General features: G+C 40.1%; 1 protein-coding gene and 1 long non-coding RNA gene across 2 annotated transcripts in view; one reads left to right on the top strand and one right to left on the bottom strand.

Annotated features, from left to right (window-relative positions):
- LOC128661347 (zinc finger protein 850-like) overlaps window positions 1-21903 on the bottom strand; it is a 396731-nt gene that overhangs the window by 356115 nt on the left and 18713 nt on the right. The gene's annotated exons all lie outside the window — the stretch shown is intronic.
- LOC128659956 (uncharacterized) lies at window positions 622-20360 on the top strand. The gene is made up of 3 exons (XR_008402489.1): window positions 622-895; window positions 12016-12191; window positions 17835-20360. It is a non-coding gene; the product is annotated as an uncharacterized LOC128659956 (long non-coding RNA).

Genomic DNA, 21903 nt, shown 5'->3' with positions numbered 1-21903 from the left:
CTCTGGAGTGATAGTGTACCGGGCTAGGAGCTTTTCTTTCACCCGATCATAGTCGTGGCAGTCTTCATCTGGTACGGTACGGTAGGCCTCGGCTGCCTGACCTGACAGCTTGCTCACCAGAATGGTAACCCAATCATCCCTCTGCAGCTGTTGTAGGCCACATTGCCTCTCAAAGTCATGTAGATTTTTTAAAGCATTATAAGGCAGTCGTTTTTTTTCTCCTCCCTTTCCGTTTGTCTAGGAGGTTCCACACACCCTGCGGTTTGCCTCTCATCTCTTCCCGCCTGCTGCTCCAAGGTTTTTGACACATCCACTATGACATCCTGAACAGTTGCCTCAGAGGGGTTCGGACTGTAGTAGCGCAGCTGCTGTTTCATGAGCCGATCAAATTCGTCGACCTCCGGTTCAACCACTTCATTCTCGCATTCTCGGTCACCCTCCATAAGTATCTCAATGTCATGTATATCCCTTTAAATCCTGTATCTGAACCCTATAAAAGTCTCCTCCCCCAAACTCTCTTTGCTTAGTATTGTCTTCTGATACCCGGTTCAAATGAACTACTGTCTAAGTAGTTCAGCTAAGCCTCCACTTAATTTACCATCTCTCCTTTGTCAGCTGTAACCTGGAAAACAACTACTGCTGCAGCATTAAGCTCTCTCTGCCCTGGCAGTCTGAAGTAAGAGCTTCTGTTAAGGTAATCTTTACCTCTCCTTTCACAGGCATATTCCTGGATACCCTGCTGGAATTGTAAGTCTTACCTTCCTTACTGGCACCTCCTCCTGCTCTCCAGCACTTCCTGACTCAGTCTGCAAGCTGTTACACAGAAACGGATTTCACAGCACCTCTCTCTGTCTCTCAACACACTGTAGCTGCAAAACGGACTGGAACTCCTGGGGTGAGATTACTTTAAACTTGTTCTCTAAAACCCTGCACATTTGCCTTGCAAGACTTGATTTATATATTGCCTGCATTCTCTAGACATTCCTGTAATTAATCCTGAACTTGCTGCATCTGTTTATAAAGAGACTGCACCATTGTTTCTGATATCCATATTAACTGGAATACAAATAATCTGCAATATTGAGTGTGATTGATTTATTTTATCCTGTCTGTTGATAACTTTGCTACACTGGGAGTGTTTGTTATACCTTGCTATTTGGAGTGGTTACAGCTCAAAGCCCCAATATTTAAAGAGACAGTTTGCAATCTCTGCAACACATTGCTGCTATTCCCTTTTGGGCCCTCAGTCTATGAGCAGAACAGGGATTATTTTATTAATTCCTCTATTTTGTGAGACTGAGTGGAACTTGAAGCTAATTTCCAATTCTTTATAGAGTCCTGGTATTACAAAATACTAAGCCATAAAAGGAATTATAATGGAAATAGCAGACCTTACAAATAAGGTGAATGCTCTCACTCAGAATATGGATCTCTTAATACAGGGGATAAGAGAGATCCAATCTGAGAATCAATATTTACGAACTGTAATCAGAGATCATATTGATAAAAGACCTTCAGTATCTGAGACTCAGCCTGAACCTCAGGTTTGTCCCCCTGAAAGGTTCAAAGGTGATAGGAACTCTTTCAGGGAGTTTAAAAACTCCTGTTTGTTATATTTTTCACTCAAACCTAAAACATATCCCACTGATCGTATCAAGGTTCTTACCGTGATATCATATCTTAAAGGCGAACCTAAAACTTGGGCTACTAATTTTTTCAAAACCAACGATCCAGTGTTGGATTCACTTCAGTTGTTCTTTGATAAAATGTCTTTTCTCCTGTTAAGTGTGGTCAGTCCACGGGTCATCATTACTTCTGGGATATTAACTCCTCCCCAACAGGAAGTGCAAGAGGATCACCCAGCAGAGCTGCTATATAGCTCCTCCCCTCTACGTCACACCCAGTCATTCGCTTGCACCCAACTAATAGATAGGATGTGTGAGAGGACTGTGGTGATTATACTTAGTTTTCTATATCTTCAATCAAAAGTTTGTTATTTTAAAACAGCACCGGAGTGTGTTGTTCTTTCTCAGGGAGAATTTGAAGAAGAATCTACCTGAGTTTTTGTATGATTTTAGCTGGCGTAGTTAAGATCATTTTGCTGTTCTCGGCCATCTGAGGAGTGAGGTAAACTTCAGATCAGGGGACAGCGGGCAGGTTCACCTGCAAAGAGGTATGTAGCAGCATATTATTTTCTGAGGAATGGAATTGACTGAGAAAATACTGCCAATACCTATATAATGTAAGTTCAGCCTTAAATGCAGTAGTAGCAACTGGTATCAGGCTGTCATGTATGTATATTTACACTTCAGTATTCTGGGGAATGGCACTTCACTGGGATAATACTGTATGCATAAAATTTTAGCCTATCTTGCAGTGAGAACGACTAGCAGCAGGCTTTCTAATGACAATTCATTTATTTGATGTTAAACGTTTTGCTGGCATGTTAAATCGTTTAATTATCTGAGGTACTGGGTGAAAAATTGTTTTGGGCACTGTTTTTTTCCACTTGGCAGTCATTTTATTTAATTTAAGACAGTTTACTGATCTCCCTCACTGTTGTGTGTGAGGGGGAGGGGCTTATTTTGGCGCTTTTGCTACGCATCAGAAATTCAGTCACAAGTCTGTTTTCTTCCCTGCATGATCCGGTTCGTCTCTACAGAGCTCAAGGGTCTTCAAAAATTATTTTGAGGGAGGTAATCATTCACAGCAGACCTGTGAGATTGTGCTTTGACTGTGATAAAAAACGTTATATTCTGTACATTTTTTCTGCTATTTAAGGGTTAGTTATCCATTGCTAATGGGGGCAATCCTTTGCTAAAATTGTGTTTTTACCGGAAAGAATTTGATTTTATAGTTTCTCCGGTTTATTGTTACTCAACTGTCATAACTTTTTCTGTGCTTCTTAAAGGCACAGTACGTTTTTCATATTATTTGTAAATTGAATTGAAAAGTATTTCCAAGTTTGCTGGTTTAATTGCTAGTGTGGTAAACATGTCTGACTCAGAGGAATATCTCTGTGCTATATGTGCTAAAGCCAAAGTGGAGCCCAATAGAAATTTATGTACTAATTGCATTGATGCTACTTTAAATAAAAGTCAATCTGTACAAATTGAACATCATTCACCAAACAACGAGGGGAAAGTTATGCCGACTAACTCTCCTCACGTGTCAGTACCTGCATCTCCCGCTCGGGAGGTGCGTGATATTGTAACTCCGGGTACTTCAGGGCTGCCATTACAAATCACATTACAGGACATGGCTAATGTTATGACTGAAGTTTTATCTAAATTACCAGAACTTAGAGGTAAGCGTGATCACTCTGGGGTGAGAACAGAGTGCGCTGATAATAATAGGGCCATGTCAGATACTGCGTCACAGTATGCAGAACATGAGGACGGAGAGCTTCAATCTGCAGGTGACGGTTCTGATCCCAATAGAGTGGATTCAGACATTTCTAATTTTAAGTTTAAGCTTGAAAACCTCCGCGTACTGCTAGGGGAGGTTTTAGCGGCTCTGAATGATTGTAACACCGTTGCAATCCCAGAGAAATTATGTAGGCTGGATAGATACTATGCGGTACCGGCGAGTACTGACGTATTTCCTATACCTAAGAGGCTTACAGAGATAATTACTAAGGAGTGGGATAGGCCCGGTGTACCCTTTTCCCCCCCTCCTGTATTTAGAAAAATGTTTCCAATAGACGCCACCACACGGGACTTATGGCAGACGGTCCCTAAGGTGGAGGGAGCGGTTTCTACTCTGGCTAAGCGTACCACTATCCCGGTGGAGGATAGCTGTGCCTTTTCAGATCCAATGGATAAAAAATTAGAGGGTTACCTTAAGAAAATGTTTGTTCAACAAGGTTTTATATTGCAACCCCTTGCATGTATTGCGTCTGTCACGGCCGCGGCCGCTTTTTGGTCCGAGTCCCTGGAAGAGACTCTTGACTCAATAACTATAGATGAGATTTCAAACAAGCTTAAAACACTTAAGCTAGCTAATTCATTTGTTTCAGATGCCGTAGTACATTTAACTAAACTTACGGCTAAGAATTCCGGATTCGCCATTCAGGCACGCAGAGCACTGTGGCTAAAATCCTGGTCAGCTGACGTTACTTCTAAATCTAAATTACTTAACATACCTTTCAAAGGGCAGACCTTATTCGGGCCCGGTTTGAAAGAAATTATCGCTGACATTACAGGAGGTAAAGGCCATGCCCTGCCTCAAGACAGAGCCAAACCTAGGGCTAGACAGTCTAATTTTCGTTCCTTTCGTAATTTCAAGGCAGGAGCAGCATCAACTTCCTCTGCACCAAAACAGGAAGGAGCTGTTGCTCGCTACAGACAAGGCTGGAGACCTAACCAGTCCTGGAACAAGGGCAAGCAGGCCAGAAAACCTGCTGCTGCCCCTAAGACAGCATGAATTGAGGGCCCCCGATCCGGGAACGGATCTAGTGGGGGGCAGACTTTCTCTCTTCGCCCAGGCTTGGGCAACAGATGTCCAGGATCCCTGGGCGTTAGAGATCATATCTCAGGGATATCTTCTGGACTTCAAATCCTCTCCCCCAAAAGGGAGATTTCATCTGTCAAGGTTGTCAACAAACCAAATAAAGAAAGAGGCGTTTCTACGCTGTGTACAAGATCTTTTACTAATGGGAGTGATCCATCCGGTTCCGCGGTCGGAACACGGACAGGGGTTTTACTCAAATCTGTTTGTGGTTCCCAAGAAAGAGGGAACCTTCAGACCAATTTTGGATTTAAAGATCCTAAACAAATTCCTAAGAGTTCCATCGTTCAAAATGGAAACTATTCGGACAATCCTACCCATGATCCAAAAGGGTCAGTATATGACCACAGTGGATTTAAAGGATGCTTACCTTCACATACCGATTCACAGAGATCATTACCGGTATCTAAGGTTTGCCTTCCTAGACAGGCATTACCAGTTTGTAGCTCTTCCATTCGGACTGGCTACGGCTCCAAGAATCTTCACAAAGGTTCTGGGTGCTCTTCTGGCGGTACTAAGACCGCGAGGAATTTCGGTAGCTCCGTACCTAGACGACATTCTGATACAAGCTTCAAGCTTTCAAACTGCCAAGTCTCATACAGAGTTAGTACTGGCATTTCTAAGGTCGCATGGGTGGAAGGTGAACGAAAAGAAGAGTTCTCTCTTTCCACTCACAAGAGTTCCCTTCTTGGGGACTCTTATAGATTCTGTAGAAATGAAGATCTACCTGACAGAAGACAGGTTAACAAAGCTTCAAAATGCTTGCCGTGTCCTTCATTCCATTCAACACCCGTCAGTGGCTCAATGCATGGAGGCGATCGGCTTAATGGTAGCGACAATGGACATAGTACCCTTTGCACGCCTACATCTCAGACCGCTGCAATTGTGCATGCTAAGTCAGTGGAATGGGGATTACTCAGATTTGTCCCCTACTCTGAATCTGGATCAAGAGACCAGAAATTCTCTTCTATGGTGGCTTTCTCGGCCACATCTGTCCAGGGGGATGCCATTCAGCAGGCCAGATTGGACAATTGTAACAACAGACGCCAGCCTACTAGGTTGGGGCGCTGTCTGGAACTCTCTGAAGGCTCAGGGATCATGGACTCAGGAGGAGAGTCTCCTGCCAATAAACATTCTGGAATTGAGAGCAGTTCTCAATGCCCTTCTGGCTTGGCCCCAGTTAACAACTCGGGGGTTCATCAGGTTTCAGTCGGACAACATCACGACTGTAGCTTACATCAACCATCAAGGAGGGACAAGAAGCTCCCTAGCGATGATGGAAGTATCAAAGATAATTCGCTGGGCAGAGTCTCACTCTTGCCACCTATCAGCAATCCACATCCCGGGAGTGGAGAACTGGGAGGCGGATTTCCTAAGTCGTCAGACTTTTCATCCGGGGGAGTGGGAACTTCATCCGGAGGTCTTTGCCCAAATACTTCCACGTTGGGGCAAACCAGAGATAGATCTCATGGCGTCTCGACAGAACGCCAAGCTTCCTTGTTACGGGTCCAGATCCAGGGATCCGGGAGTGGTCCTGGTAGATGCTTTGACAGCACCTTGGACCTTCGGGATGGCTTATGTGTTTCCACCCTTCCCGATGCTTCCTCGATTGATTGCCAGGATCAAACAGGAGAGAGCATCGGTGATTCTAATAGCGCCTGCTTGGCCACGCAGGACCTGGTATGCAGATCTAGTGGGCATGTCATCCTGTCCACCTTGGTCTCTGCCTCTGAGACAGGACCTTCTGATTCAGGGTCCCTTCAAACATCAAAATCTAATTTCTCTGAAGCTGACTGCCTGGAAATTGAACGTTTGATTTTATCAAAACGTGGATTTTCTGAGTCAGTAATTGATACCTTAATACAGGCTAGGAAGCCTGTTACCAGAAAGATTTACCATAAAATATGGCGTAAATACTTATATTGGTGCGAATCCAAAAGTTACTCATGGAGTAAGGTTAGGATTCCTAGGATATTGTCTTTTCTACAAGAAGGTTTAGAAAAGGGTTTATCCGCTAGTTCCTTAAAGGGACAGATCTCAGCTCTGTCCATTCTTTTACACAAACGTCTGTCAGAAGTTCCAGACGTTCAGGCTTTTTGTCAGGCTTTGGCCAGGATTAAGCCTGTGTTTAAAACTGTTGCTCCACCACGGAGTTTAAACTTAGTTCTTAACGTTTTACAGGGTGTTCCGTTTGAACCCCTCCATTCCATTGATATCAAATTGTTATCTTGGAAAGTTCTGTTTTTAATGGCTATTTCCTCGGCTCGAAGAGTCTCTGAGTTATCTGCCTTACATTGTGATTCTCCTTATCTGATTTTTCATTCAGACAAGGTAGTTCTGCGTACTAAACCTGGGTTCTTACCTAAGGTGGTCACTAACAGGAATATCAATCAAGAGATTGTTGTTCCATCTTTGTGTCCTAATCCTTCTTCAAAGAAGGAACGTCTCCTACACAATCTAGATGTAGTCCGTGCCCTGAAATTTTATTTACAGGCAACTAAAGATTTTCGACAAACGTCTTCCCTGTTTGTCAGTTATTCTGGTCAGAGGAGAGGTCAAAAAGCTTCTGCTACCTCTCTCTCTTTTTGGCTTCGTAGCATTATACGTTTAGCTTATGAGACTGCTGGACAGCAGCCTCCTGAAAGAATTACAGCTCATTCTACTAGAGCTGTGGCTTCCACTTGGGCCTTTAAGAATGAGGCCTCTGTTGAACAGATTTGCAAGGCTGCAACTTGGTCTTCTCTTCATACTTTTTCCAAATTTTACAAATTTGACACTTTTGCTTCTTCGGAGGCTGTTTTTGGGAGAAAGGTTCTTCAGGCAGTGGTTCCTTCCGTATAAAGATCCTGCCTGTCCCTCCCATCATCCGTGTACTTTAGCTTTGGTATTGGTATCCCAGAAGTAATGATGACCCGTGGACTGACCACACTTAACAGGAGAAAACATAATTTATGCTTACCTGATAAATTCCTTTCTCCTGTAGTGTGGTCAGTCCACGGCCCGCCCTGTTTTTATGGCAGGTCTAAATTTTTAAATTATACTCCAGTCACCACTGCACCCTTTAGCTTCTCCTTTCTCGTTGGTTCTCGGTCGAATGACTGGGTGTGACGTAGAGGTGAGGAGCTATATAGCAGCTCTGCTGGGTGATCCTCTTGCACTTCCTGTTGGGGAGGAGTTAATATCCCAGAAGTAATGATGACCCGTGGACTGACCACACTACAGGAGAAAGGAATTTATCAGGTAAGCATAAATTATGTTTTCTCTATGAAGACAAGAACAAACAGAGCACCGCTGAGATAGCCCTTAAAGCTCTAAAACAGAACAAATGCCCTGCTGAAGATTACATTTCAGATTTTAAAAGATGGGCACCTGACACCCTCTGGAATGAGGCAGCTCTATTTTTCAAGTTTTGCTAAGGGTTATCAGATCTAATAAAGGATGAACTAGCCCGGGGTTCTATGCCAACCACTCTGGATGCCCTTATGACCCAAGTGGTTACTATTGATCGCCGTCTAAGAGAGCGCAGACATGAAAAAGCTCCCACAGAACATACTTGGAAAAGGCCTCCCACATCTGCTTATCCAAACCCCACTCTACGCAGTTTGGATGAACCAATGGAAGTGGCCTTCCAAAGACACATTCTGTCAAAGAATGCCCAAGTCTTCTTAAACAGAAGGGTAAGAGAAATTCTAGTAATATTATCTGTACAAATAGCACATTTTCTAATACTCATTGTAATCTCTCTGTTACTCTACAGTGGGAAACCAAAAGAATACCGACCCAAGCAATTATTGACTCTGGAACTTTTGGTAATTTAATAGATAAGTCTTTCACAGAGTTGTATGATATTCCATTAATAAAAAGAGGTGATTCACTTGTCATCCGTGTTATAGATGGTTCTTTTATTTCATCTGGGCCAATCCCTCATCATACCACACCTCTTCTAATGACCACTACTTCAGGTCATAGGGAACTGAACAAACGAACCAAGAAAAACAGATACCCGCTACCCCTCATACCTGAAATAATAGAACGACTTCAGGCAGCTACGATATTTACAAAACTTGACCTAAGAGGGGCATACAATTTAATAAGAGTAAAAGCTGGACACGAATGGCTGACCGCGTTTAGAACAAGATATGGATTGTTTGAGTATACGGTCATGCCGTTTGGGCTATGTAATGCCCCAGCGACATTTCAGAGTTTCATCAATGACTTGTTTCGTGACCTTTTGGATGTGTATATGATTGTGTACCTTGATGACATACTCATTTACTCTAAAACATTAGACCAACACATATCACATGTTAGAACTGTGTTACAGCGACTGAGACAAAACTCATTGTTTGCCAAAACCGAAAAATGTATCTTTAATACTGATACTCTGTCTTTCTTGGGATACCATATATCTCCTCAGGGCATACAGATGGAGAATAAAAACGTAGAGGCTATAGCATCATGGCCCATTCCCAAAACTAAGAAAGATGTACAGTGTTTTATTGGATTTTCGAACTTTTATAGAAAATTCATAAAAAATTTCTCTCTAATAGCTAAGCCCTTAACTGCTCTCTCAGGTTCCCATACTCCATTTTTATGGACATCACAGGCTAATACAGCATTTAATAAATTAAAGAAAGCTTTTACTACAGCACCCATCCTTAAATTTCCTGATCCCTAATTACAATATGTCTTGGAAGTGGACGCGTCAGATTATGCCTTGGGAGCTATTTTGTCCCAACGCATGTCTCCTAAAGACCCTCTTCACCCAGTTGGATTTTTCTCAAGAATTAGGACCAGTTCTGAAGTCAACTATCCGATTGGTGAGAAAGAGCTCTTGGCAATTAAGAGCTCACTAGAATTTTGGAGACACCTACTTGAGGGCACCAAATATCCTATACTAATTTACACGGACCACAAAAACCTAGAGTATCTAAAAACTAATAAGACCTTGTCTGCACGCCAGATTAGATGAAATTTGTTCTTCTCCAGGTTTGATTATAATATCACATTCCGTCCTGGAAGTAAAAACGGAAAGGCCGATTCTCTGTCGAGGAAAGATCCAAGACCCACCTTTGCTGTTCCCGAGTCAACCGTAATACCTCAAGAGAGGATCATCGCTTTAAGTATCGATTCTTCAACTCAGTTAAGCCTAGCCCAACAACAAGATCAAGATCTGCCTACTAGCATCCTTGAGAAAGGTAAAGATGACCTATATTATCACCAAGGAAAGGTATATGTACCCTTACAACTTCGTACTGAAATACTCAATTCAACACATAACTCAATTGTATCTGGACATCCTGGTATTCATAAAACAATTGAATTACTTAGACGAGACTTCTGGTGGCCTGCTATGAATTCTGATGTTACTAACTTCATTAAGTCCTGTGATACCGGTGCCAAAGTAAAAAATGACAGAGCACATCCTTATGGTTTCCTCATGCCTCTACCCATACCAAATAAACCATGGAAGGACATTGCAATGGATTTCATTGTAGAATTACCTCCGTCAAACAACCATAGTTGTATAATGGTTGTAGTGGACTTATTTACAAAGATGGCACATTTTCTCCCATAAAAGTAATGAAATGGGCACAGCATAAGTATTGCAGCAGCAGGTGTGCACGATTCCCAGGTTCTGCCAAACCTCCAATCCAGAGAAAATCCAAAGATGGGAACAGCACCCCAATGATAATTTTATAAAGTTGCTTTATAGGGACATCAAAAAACACAGCACGACGTTTCGGTCTCAATAGACCTTAATCATGTGACTAAAACAAGGCCTAACAACCACACCTATATACCCAAAAAGGGAGGAGACTATTACCTGTTACAGGTGCACATACAGCAATGTTAACAATAAGGTAAAAAACATTCAAAAGTTCACAGCTCCATCTAGTGGTGAAGAAAGGCCATCATTTCCAATATTTAGTGACCTAAAAGATGCAGGTACAAAAAATTATTTTTAAAATATAAGCATATACATATTTAACTCTATATACACTATCACTAGCTCCTGATTCATATAGTGAGCAACATATATGGAGATTTTTACATCAATTCAGATAGAGACAGGAAATATATATTTAATCACAAAGTAACCCCCAGTCAATTTCTTTATTCATCCCTAGTGGAATCAGAGACTGTAAAGTGTAGATCCAGTATGTCTCTCTACACTTGAGCATTTTCTGTCTATCACCACCCCTTCTTGTTTTTTTTTAATTTGCTCAATTATTTGATACCTAATTTGGGATACATTTTCTCCCATCTCATTCGCTACCCACTGCTTCAGAAACTGCTCAACGTTTTCTCACACATATTGTCAGATTACATGGTCTTCCAGATACCATCACTTCAGATAGGGGTTCGCAATTTACCTCCAAGTTCTGGACCCAGCTTTGCCACATTCTAAAAATTCAACCTCGGCTCAGCACTTCCTATCATCCCCAGACACACGGCCAGACCGAGAGAACAAATCAGACTCTCGAACAGTAATTAAGGTGCTATTGCACTCAACTACAAGATAATTGGTTTTCTCTTTTACCCACGGCCGAATTCGTTTTCAACAATACATTAAATTCATCAACTAAGATGTCCCCATTCTACGCTAATTATGGTTTTCATCCCCGATTTCATTTATATCCCAGAGAAGAGAGTTCTTCCCCATTGGTTAATGACATGTTGAATGAACTAGCTCAACATTTTACTGTGATTCAAGACAATCTCAAGACCGCTCAATCCCACCAAAAGGTTTATTATGATCTACGAAGGCGTGTCTCTCCATCTTATCAGGTGGGTGATTTCGTTTGGCTTTCCACTAAACATTTAAGACTCAAGTATCCTTCAAGAAAACTCAGAGCCCTCTATATTGGTCCTTTTTCCATTGCTAAAATTATTAATCCTAATGCTGTAACTTTGGATACATCCTTTATTCCATGTATCCCTTCTCAAAACTTATACTTCTGACAAGCCTCCAGTTACTGGTTCAGCTTTCACACCTACTTATACCATTGAATCTGATTATGAGATTCATTCCATTTTGGATTCCAGATATCATGGTGACACTCTGCAGTATCTTATTCATTGGAAGGGTTATTCTCATGAGGAGGATTCCTGGGAGCCTTCTTCCAACCTCTCTGCTCCTCGAATGGTTTCTTTATTTCACCGCAGGAACCCCGATAGTCCCAGACCCTGAGCCCCAGAGTGGCTCCTTGCAGGGGGGTTCTGTCATGTATATCCCTTTAAATCCTGTATCTGAACCCTATAAAAGTCTCCTCCCCCAACCTCTCTTTGCTTAGTATTGTCTTCTGATACCAGGATCACATTAACTACTGTCTAAGTAGTTCAGCTAAGCCTCCACTTAATTTACCATCCACCAATTTTACCATCTCTCCTTTGTCAGCTGTAACCTAGAAAACAACTACTGCTGCAGCATTAAGCTCTCTCTGTCCTGGCAGTCTGAAGTAAGAGCTTCTGTTAAGGTAATCTTTACCTCTCCTTTCACAGGCATATTCCTGGATACCCTGCTGGAATTGTAAGTCTTACCTTCCTTACTGGCACCTCCTCCTGCTCTCCAGCACTTCCTGACTCAGTCTGCAAGCTGTAACACAGAAACGGGTCTCACAGCACCTCTCTCTGTCTCTCAACACACTGTAGCTGCAAAACGGACTGGAACTCCTGGGGTGAGATTACTTTAAACTTGTTCTCTAAAACCCTGCACATTTGCCTTGCAAGACTTGATTTATTTATTGCCTGCATTCTCTAGACATTCCTGTAATGAATCCTGAACTTGCTGCATCTGTTTATAAAGAGACTGCACCATTGTTTCTGATATCCATTTTAACTGGAATACAAATAATCTGCAATATTGAGTGTGATTGATTTATTTTATCCTGTCTGTTGATAGCTACACTGGGAGTGTTTGTTATACCTTGCTATTTGGAGTGGTTACAGCTCAAAGCACCAATATTTAAAGAGACAGTTTGCAATCTCTGCAACACATTGCTGCTATTCCCTTTTGGGCCCTCAGTCTATGAGCAGAACAGGGATTATTTTATTAATTCCGCTATTTTGTGAGACTGAGTGGAACTTGAACCTAATTCCAAATTCTTTATAGAGTCCTGGTTTTACACTCGATTAGTGCTGCTTTGGTTAGATTGCTGGCTACGATACCTCAGGCCTCCACCAGGTCTTTCAGAGTTGACCGCTTCAAACTGGTGTACTGCTGGGCCATTGACTCCTGGATGGTTGTTATAGGATTTTAATTATTTGTAGTGTTTTGTGAGTGCTGTGTTTTTGTGAATGTAAGTATATGTGTTGAATTCCAGGTTAATTGTGGTTGTTTAAAGTTTGTGTCGGCTGTTAATGTTTTGTTTTGTGAAATGGACAATTGGTTTTAAATGTTTTTTAAGAGATTGTTATGTTTTTCTCTTTTGTGACTGCATGTGGAAGCGTGCTGTATGAATTGCATATTGAATAGTGAGGTGTATTTGATTTTTCTTGCTATTGAGACAGGGGCGTATTTAGGTTTCGTGCTGCCCTAGGCACTCAAAATTCTGCTGCCCCCCCCCCCAACCCCCCACCAGGTTTAAGGCCTTTTTTTAGACATAATATTTTTGGGGCAGGGTGTAAAAAATTAAAAAAATAATGTCTTTTAAGTAGATGTTCACCAGGGCTTGCATTCACTCATATATATATAGCATCGAAACATGAAGCACTCCGAAGGTCTTGTATACTGATCACCTTTATTTGTGAACGTTTTCGGGCATAAAATAGCCCGTCCTCAGACTTACAAAGTTACAAAAACTTACCACCAAGCTGTGCTTATAACCACCACCAAACAATTGTGTCCACGCTCTCCACGGTAGATGCGCCTCCCAGAACGAGTGATGTCATCATCCATGGCAACGTGCAAGGGACTACAAAACAACATAACGGAATAAAATGAACAGATCAAAAAATAAACAGATCACAAAAAATAAACCAGACAAATATGCATCCTGTCATAGCGCATAAGAGAAAAAGTTAATTACATGTGAGATTCACTGCAGTGTTATCAACGCCGCTCCTAGTGTGCCCAGCCGTGCGGTTGCCAAGGGAACCAAAACAAACAAGGCTGAACTGTCAAAAAAAGGGACGGCACACGAGGGGGGGCGTGGAAGAGAAGCCGCTAAACTAATTATAGCCACATATTATTATGCAATATACATCACAAAAAAGGCATGTCTCCAAATTACAAAATAGTTCTAACACTAAACCAAAGAAACCCCTAATTGAACCAATACGCAAATCAAAGCTATATGGCTAGGTTGCTAGGCAACCAAGAAACATAAGAAAATATAGTGAATGAAACTCAGGGAAGCCAGACTGTACAGCGGTGTCCTTCACAAATCAAAAATAACATTATTTGCAAATATATAGAGAATAATATAGTGGTCATTTTAGTATTAATTCAGTAAAATGTTAACTAAACTCAGCCAAAAAATTAGGCCATCAAAGAAAAATATTAATACATAACTTAATCATCAGCAAAACCAGATATCACAAGTAAAGCAAATAAAATCTCAGAAATAAATAGTGGATCTCATAAATTTATAAACTATACACATATTTTTATTGATGTAATTGAATGATTCAGGACTCCCACAAGAGACACCAATACTGAATGGAGGTTATAAAAACACCTGCCAATCCAATTGGGTGTTAAGTCCATAGGGAACAAGGGTATTCAACTCGAATGTCCATTTTGCTTCCTTTTGTAGAAGCAAACGGTTTCTGTCCCCTCCTCTTGGCAATGGCGGTACATGATCAATGATTGTGTACTTAAGGTCCATCACGCTGTGCTGTAGTTCCAGAAAATGTCTGGCTACCGGTTGTTCCGATGAACCCTTTTTAAGAGCCACCTTAATTGCAGAACGATGGTTTGCCATACGTGTACGCAAGTCGTCGTTAGTCTTACCTACATAATACAACCCACAAATACAATGTAGGAGGTATATTATGTATGTAGTGGTACACGTAAGTCGAAATCTATGTTTATAGATTTTGCGTTTGTGTGGGTGGGTGAAACATGAGCCAGTTATCTAATTAGGGTGGGTTACAGAAGGTCGAAATCACTACGTGATCTATTAATCAAAACTGACCCTATACACAGTTACAGATCATCTACATGGTTAGACATCAAAAAACCTGGAGCCTTCCGATGCCTCGGCTGCAAAACATGCGGAGGACTGATAACTGGCTCATGTTTCACCCACCCACACAAAATCTATAAACATAGATTTCGACTTACGTGTACCACTACACACATAATATACCTCCTACATTGTATTTGTGGGTTGTATTATGTAGGTAAGACTACCGACGACTTGCATACACGTATGGCAAACCATCGTTCTGCAATTAAGGTGGCTCTTACAAAGGGTTCATCGGAACAACCGTTAGCCAGACATTTTCTGGAACTACAGCACAGCGTGATGGACCTTAAGTACACAATCATTGATCATGTACCGCCATTGCCAAGAGGAGGGTACAGAAACCGTTTGCTTCTACAAAAGGAAGCAAAATGGACATTCAAGTTGAATACCCTTGTTCCCTATGGACTTAACACCCAATTGGATTGGCAGGTGTTTTTATAACCTCCATTCAGTATTGGTGTCTCTTGTGGGAGTCCTGAATCATTCAATTACATCAATAAAAATATGTGTATAGTTTATAAATTTATGAGATCCACTATTTATTTCTGAGATTTTATTTGCTTTACTTGTGATATCTGGTTTTGCTGATGATTAAGTTATGTATTAATATTTTTCTTTGATGGCCTAATTTTTTGGCTGAGTTTAGTTAACATTTTACTGTATTAATACTAAAATGACCACTATATTATTCTCTATATATTTGCAAATAATGTTATTTTTGATTTGTGAAGGACACCGCTGTACAGTCTGGCTTCCCTGAGTTTCATTCACTATATTTTTGGTGTCCAAGGTGTTAATGCCATTTTCTGTTGAGCGGTGTACTTTACAAATATTGCCCCTTTTTTATCGTACTTGATATCTCCAGTAATAATTTCTTATGTTTCTTGGTTGCCTAGCAACCTAGCCATATAGCTTTGATTTGTGTATTGGTTCAATTATGGGTTTCTTTGGTTTAGTGTTAGAACTATTTTGTAATTTGGAGACATGCCTTTTTTGTGATGTATATTGCATAATAATATGTGGCTATAATTAGTTTAGCAACTTCTCTTCCACGCCCCCCTCGTGTGCCGTCCCTTTTTTTGACAGTTCAGCCTTGTTTGTTTTGGTTCCCTTGGCAACCGCACGGCTGGGCTAGGAGCGGCGTTGATAACACTGCAGTGAATCTCACATGTAATTAACTTTTTCTCTTATGCGCTATGACAGGATGCATATTTGTCTGGTTTATTTTTTGTGATCTGTTTATTTTTTGATCTGTTCATTTTATTCCGTTTTGCTGTTTTGTAGTCCCTTGCACGTTGCCATGGATGATGACATCACTCGTTCTGGGAGGCGCATCTACCGTGGAGAGCGTGGACACAATTGTTTGGTGGTGGTTATAAGCACAGCTTGGTGGTAAGTTTTTGTAACTTTGTAAGTCTGAGGACGGGCTATTTTATGCCCGAAAACGTTCACAAATAAAGGTGATCAGTATACAAGACCTTTGGAGTGCTTCATGTTTCGATGCTATTGTAATTTTGATATAGCACCCAAGGCTGTTATGGACTAAAATCTGGAGTGCACTTTGCCTTATATTACTATATATATATATATATATATATATATATATATATATATATATATATATATATATATATATATATATATATATATATATATATATAAAGACATTAATTTGCAAGTCAGATGATTAAAGTGTTTATATCATAACAAAATATCCTTCACTGTATGATAGTTTATCAGTAGGTAGTTATTTAACCTTAAACATCTTCTTTGGTGATTGACAGTTATTTAAGCAAAATATCTGCTTGGATAAATATGTAATGAATATACAAACTGACCTTTAAAGGGCCATTATACACTCATTTTTTTCTTTGCATAAATGTTTTGTAGATGATCTATTTATAAAGCCCATAAAGTTAGTTTTTTTTAAAAATGTATAGTTTTGCTTATTTTTAAATAACATTGCTCTGATTTTCAGACTCCTAACCAAGCCCCAAAGTTTTATTTGAATACCGTAAGCTACCTTCTCCAGCTTGCTCCTGTTTGTGTAAAGGGTCTTTTCATATGCAAAAGAAGGGGGAGGGGGGAGTGTCTTATTTCCCACTTGCAGTGGGCTTTCCAACTGCCTTTTCAACAGAGTTAAACTGAAAGCTTCTAAGTACGTTTTTAAACCATTTTATACTGGATTTTTATATCAGTATCTGTGCATCTTATTCTTTATAGTAGTGTCTATTACATGCAGTTATATGAAAATGAGTGTATACTGTCCCTTTAAAAGTACTTAAAAAATACAACAGTAGTTATGATAGGTTTAGGAATTGTATCCTAGGGGATAAAGTCACATGATACAATCATAATAAAGTATATACTTGTACTGTTTCTGAATGTATTAAATGCATGCAACATATTTTCAGATGTGTTTTAAGTCACATAGTTGTATAGATTCAGCAATAAATACTTATTCTTTGCATGTATGACAGATAGACAAACAGTAAATGTACAAGTACTTAGTGACTAATCCGTTTCAGTATTTTAATTCCTAATGAAGATGTATTGAAGGGAGAAAGGCATATGCTGTTTCACAGTGGTCACGGTGTAGTGCACACTGCACTGTGTAGTCTGTGTGAGTCTCAATCACGCGCTGGAGCCAGGAAGAATACCGCATTCCCTCTCAGTCCAGGCCAGGCTGCGCAAGTGAGCTCCGCCTCCACTGTCACCACATCATGCGCACCCACATACAATCCCATAGGATAGCAATAGCCAGCCATTTAAGTCATTAGTAATTGGTTGATTTAGCCACCCGGCCCTGAGTTCAGTAGAGTGGCCCTAGGGACTCAAAATTCTTCTGCTGCCCTAGGCACCGGCCTTGTTGGCCTATGCCTTAATACACCCCTGTATTGAGAATAATATTCTGCGTGCATGAGTGGAGTGCATGATTTGTCTTTTAGTTTCATGTTATCTTGTGATTGCATGCCACATGGGATGTTTCACGCAAACAAGGGGGAAATATTGATAAGTATTGATGAGTATCTTTATGTGATTTGGGTGATTATTATTTTAAGTAAGAAAGTGAACCTAAAATGTTTTAATTTTTCTATTTTATTCCTAACACAATATTTGTATTTGCAGGATGAGATCATGAAGCTGTATCCAGAGATTAAAGACACTAACTGAATTATTTTTGAGTTTTTCATATTTAGGTAAAATCTGTACAGATAAAATTCCATAGTGCACTCTTCAAAAGATTGAAGATTGAATGCAAGTAAACCTTTTAAAGGGAGAAAAATTAAGATAAAATACCTTTTGTCAAGCTTGCTTTAACCACCATACTGCAGTAAAAGTTGCTGAACTATCTTTGGATCCATTCTTTGCTTTGCATGCTGGTACCAGCCCCAGAACTGGACTCTGGGTAATCTATGACTGTTTCCTCTGATGTGTGTCTTCAGAACATAAAGACTATCCTTCTCTAGACTGTGCCTTGCCGGTTGATATTGAGGACCTGTTATGCTGTTACAGGGTCAACCAATTAAATTAGGGGAGTATTGTTTTAACTTGTTTACTTATATTACTTGTTTTGTATTCTCTTGTATTTGTGTTATTTTTGTTGATCATATTAGTTATAAAAAATCATATAGTTTTTTCTACAGAAAAGTATGCCTTATTGGTATTAGTGCACATTGTAGTTTATGTACTTAAACAAAGTAACCCTTTAGATAAGCGTAACTCTAAACCATGCAGTATTATAACTTATTGAATGGCCCATGAGTATAGAAAATATGTTTGCACCTGGACATGTCTCAGCTAGAAGTTTATATTAATTATACAGAGAAATATTTGTTTAGGGACTAGCATAATTATAGTTTATGAAAGCAAATGTAGTTTGTTTCCCTTTGATTAATTGGAATGGTATCTGCAATTTGAATTTGGTAATTCCAGATGTTTGTCAAAGAAAGGATTTATCTTACCATAAAGATGTGTTTACCTTTAAGAGATTTTGTAGTTTTAAATAATGTTATGATTGTATTCTTTCCCCATACAGGAGTGTGAGAGAATTTAGGTTGCATAAAATAATTAGTAAACTAGTAGTGTTTATATCAGATGAGATTGTTGACTATTAAGATTATAGTTGGAGAATTATAAACATTATAGATAGTAGCTGTGCAGAATAAAGCAACACTAGGTTATTTGTGTTAGTAGTTCTAAGAGAAAGTGTAAAGAAATTCATTTTAAAGAAAATATTTTTATTGACTGTTTTATTTTTTTCATTTTTGTTACAGGGCAGACCTTAGCATAAGTTTTAGCATAGCCATTCAGCCTCTTGATGAAGTCTAGCAGTTTTCACTTGCTTAGTATTCATGAAGTATCTTTCAAATTGTATAGAGAAGCTGTAAGTTATTCTCTGTAAAAGTATCAATGTATTTAGTTTGTATTATATATCCACAATTTTTTTTTTTTTGGTTTTAAATGACATAGGATGAGTTAAGCTACAGGAATTCTTTTAAAAAAAAATATGAAAACAGTTTTATTTGGACATAATTGTGATTGTATCGGGTGTGTACTCATCTTGTGCTGTTTTGTTTTCTTCTTAGACTCCTTCTGACTCGAGTGTCTGCTTGCCATGGATATCCACTGGCTGCCTTGTCTACCCCATGAACAAACCATCAGACTTCTAGCATCTCCCTGCGGAAGAACACTGGATAAGCACCCCTACTGCAAATGAACTGTGTTAAAGCAAAGTGTCTGAGGAAGGTGAAGCGCTCTAAGAGGACAAAGACTGTTCTTAAAGTGATCAGAGGCCACCTAGAGACATTTGTGCTGTTCCCATGTCATGCTTCACTGTGGAGAGTGTACAGAGCAAAGAACTGTTGGACATATTGGGGAGGTGCTAGCAATGCAGGTGGAGAAACAAAAGATGCAGCGTTGTTTGGGAGTAGATGGGGGGGGTGGTTGGGTCTTTGTGCAGATAGACCAGTAGTTTAGGGATGCTGGAAGGTAGACAGAGTGTATTGGAGAGGCTGCACCTATGTGCAGTGACAAATTGTGCCCTATTAGCCTATAAAATTATACCACAACATGTGAATATTTTTCTCTATAGTATTCTCACATAGAGTCCTGTTCCTGTAGTATTAGGCTCAGACTGTTGTTAAAGGCTTTCCTCATTTTCTGTGCCTTTCTATTTTTATGTTATTCTGTTAGAATAAAAGGGTGGTATGTTAGGAATTGTTAGCATGGCTAGCGCCATCTTGTTCTTGAGCGCCATTTTGTCTTAGGCATCCATCTTGTCTAATTAATCTTTTATTATAGCAGTTATTATGTAGTGAGAAATATGCTGATGTTAGTAAGAATTGTATTAGTAATATTGGCCTTGCAAAGGTTCCTGGCAAGACGCCCGGAAGTCCGTTATCTAGGTAAGAGGCCGAAATGACCTTGCTTTAAGCTGAAATAGGCGCACAGATGTATTTTCGCTACTGTTATAAGAAACACTCCTTCATACTCCTCTTTCTCTCATATATTTTAATAAGCTTCTTTTGTTCCTGAAATATGGTATGATATGACGCAGTCATAACGTGTCATCAAGTTAACCCTGTATGCTGTACTTGCTGTCTATAAGACATGTTGTGTGTCTTTCAATAAACATAATCGTTTTTAGACTCATTGCTGCGTGGTCTGAATTCTATTCTCATGGATATCCTGAACAAATAATGTATTAATTTCCAGTTGGTACGGTGTGCCCGATGCCCAGTTCTGAACTGACATCCCTCTCCTGAAAAAAACGCCTAACACTGTCCCTTTAACAGTACATAAACAATATCAAATTAACCCCTGACCTTCACCAACCTAGATTATTAATCACCAGCAAGACTTTATACACAGACATTTTCTGTTACTTAAATCTTAATTAAAGGGATAAGAAATTACACTTTCATGATTCAGATAGAATGTGTAATTTTATGACACTTTTAATTTCACTTCTGTTATCAAACTTTTATGTACAACTGAGAGCTGACTGGTGGCTACACACGTGCCTTTTGTCATTGGCTCATTAGATATGCTCAGTTAGCTCCCAGTAGTACATTTCTGCTCTATAGCTGACTTTGCAGGAGTTGAAGGGACAGTCTATACCTTAGTCATTTTAAAGTCTTACCTTAGATTTATCTGCAAATAGCCTCCTGCACCCCTTTCTACATCATGCAGCAGAAACAGTATAAAAGTTATTTTAATATGAATAATGGCTGCCAAGCTCCACCCACTGATGACATCATGATCTGGGCTGCATCTAGGCACTCTGCTGAATAGCAATGACAGTCTGTTGAATTCAACTATTGAGCCTTTCATGATTGGACACTATATGCAGCTCAGATCATGTCATCATCAGTGGGCTGAGCTTGGCAGCCATTTCAAAGTGGCCAGAAACAATATTCATTTTAAAATAACTTTTTTTACGGGGGCGGGGAACTTGGACGCACTGGAGATGGCCACTTGCTAGAAAAGCTCCTAGGCCCTAATCTCCTGATCCTGTATCTGAATGATCCCTGCATAAGTGAAATCAGCGGTCAGTGTAGGGGGAACTTCCTAACATACACCAGGGGCACAAAGGCGGAACCGAAAGGAGGTGAAGTTTTACCGCAAATAGGCCCGCGACCACAGAAGGCACCGGGACTGCAGAAGGCCACACTACGCAGGTACACACATTACACAGCGGGACCGGCAGCATACGCAGTATCAGAGTAGGTGCGATCACCACAGCATTAAAGTAGAGAGCAACATTCCCTGTAAATAGAGCTGCTGGCTATAAATACAAAAAACATTGCAGCAGACTGCCCCACACAATGAGGTTATTATCAAAAAGCTGGGAAAGCATCAACTTATAACATAAAAGAAGTAGCTGTTAGTGCAGAAGAGCCCCATAACAGGTCAACACTTCAAAAAACACCAAAAAGACCTGATACAGCAGAACTCGACAGAAGACTACCTGTAATAAAAGTAATACAGCCTAATCTACATATCACCCCAGTGCTGTATATATCACCATCTTAGAGGGCACAACTAAAACAAGAAATTAGCAGCATTTACAATCAAAAGTCCCAACGCAAACAAGGACTAGAACAAATAATGGGAAGTAAGCATACTTCCAGATCACAAAGTAATTCCGGCAAAGAAGTCATAAAAAACTGTCACACCCTCTAACAACAAAATT

This window comes from Bombina bombina, chromosome 5, assembly GCF_027579735.1.
Source record: "Bombina bombina isolate aBomBom1 chromosome 5, aBomBom1.pri, whole genome shotgun sequence".
In the NCBI taxonomy this organism is placed as follows: domain Eukaryota; kingdom Metazoa; phylum Chordata; class Amphibia; order Anura; family Bombinatoridae; genus Bombina; species Bombina bombina.
The sequence above is the reverse complement of the archived record's forward strand: the minus strand, read 5'-3'. Positions and strand labels throughout refer to the sequence as shown.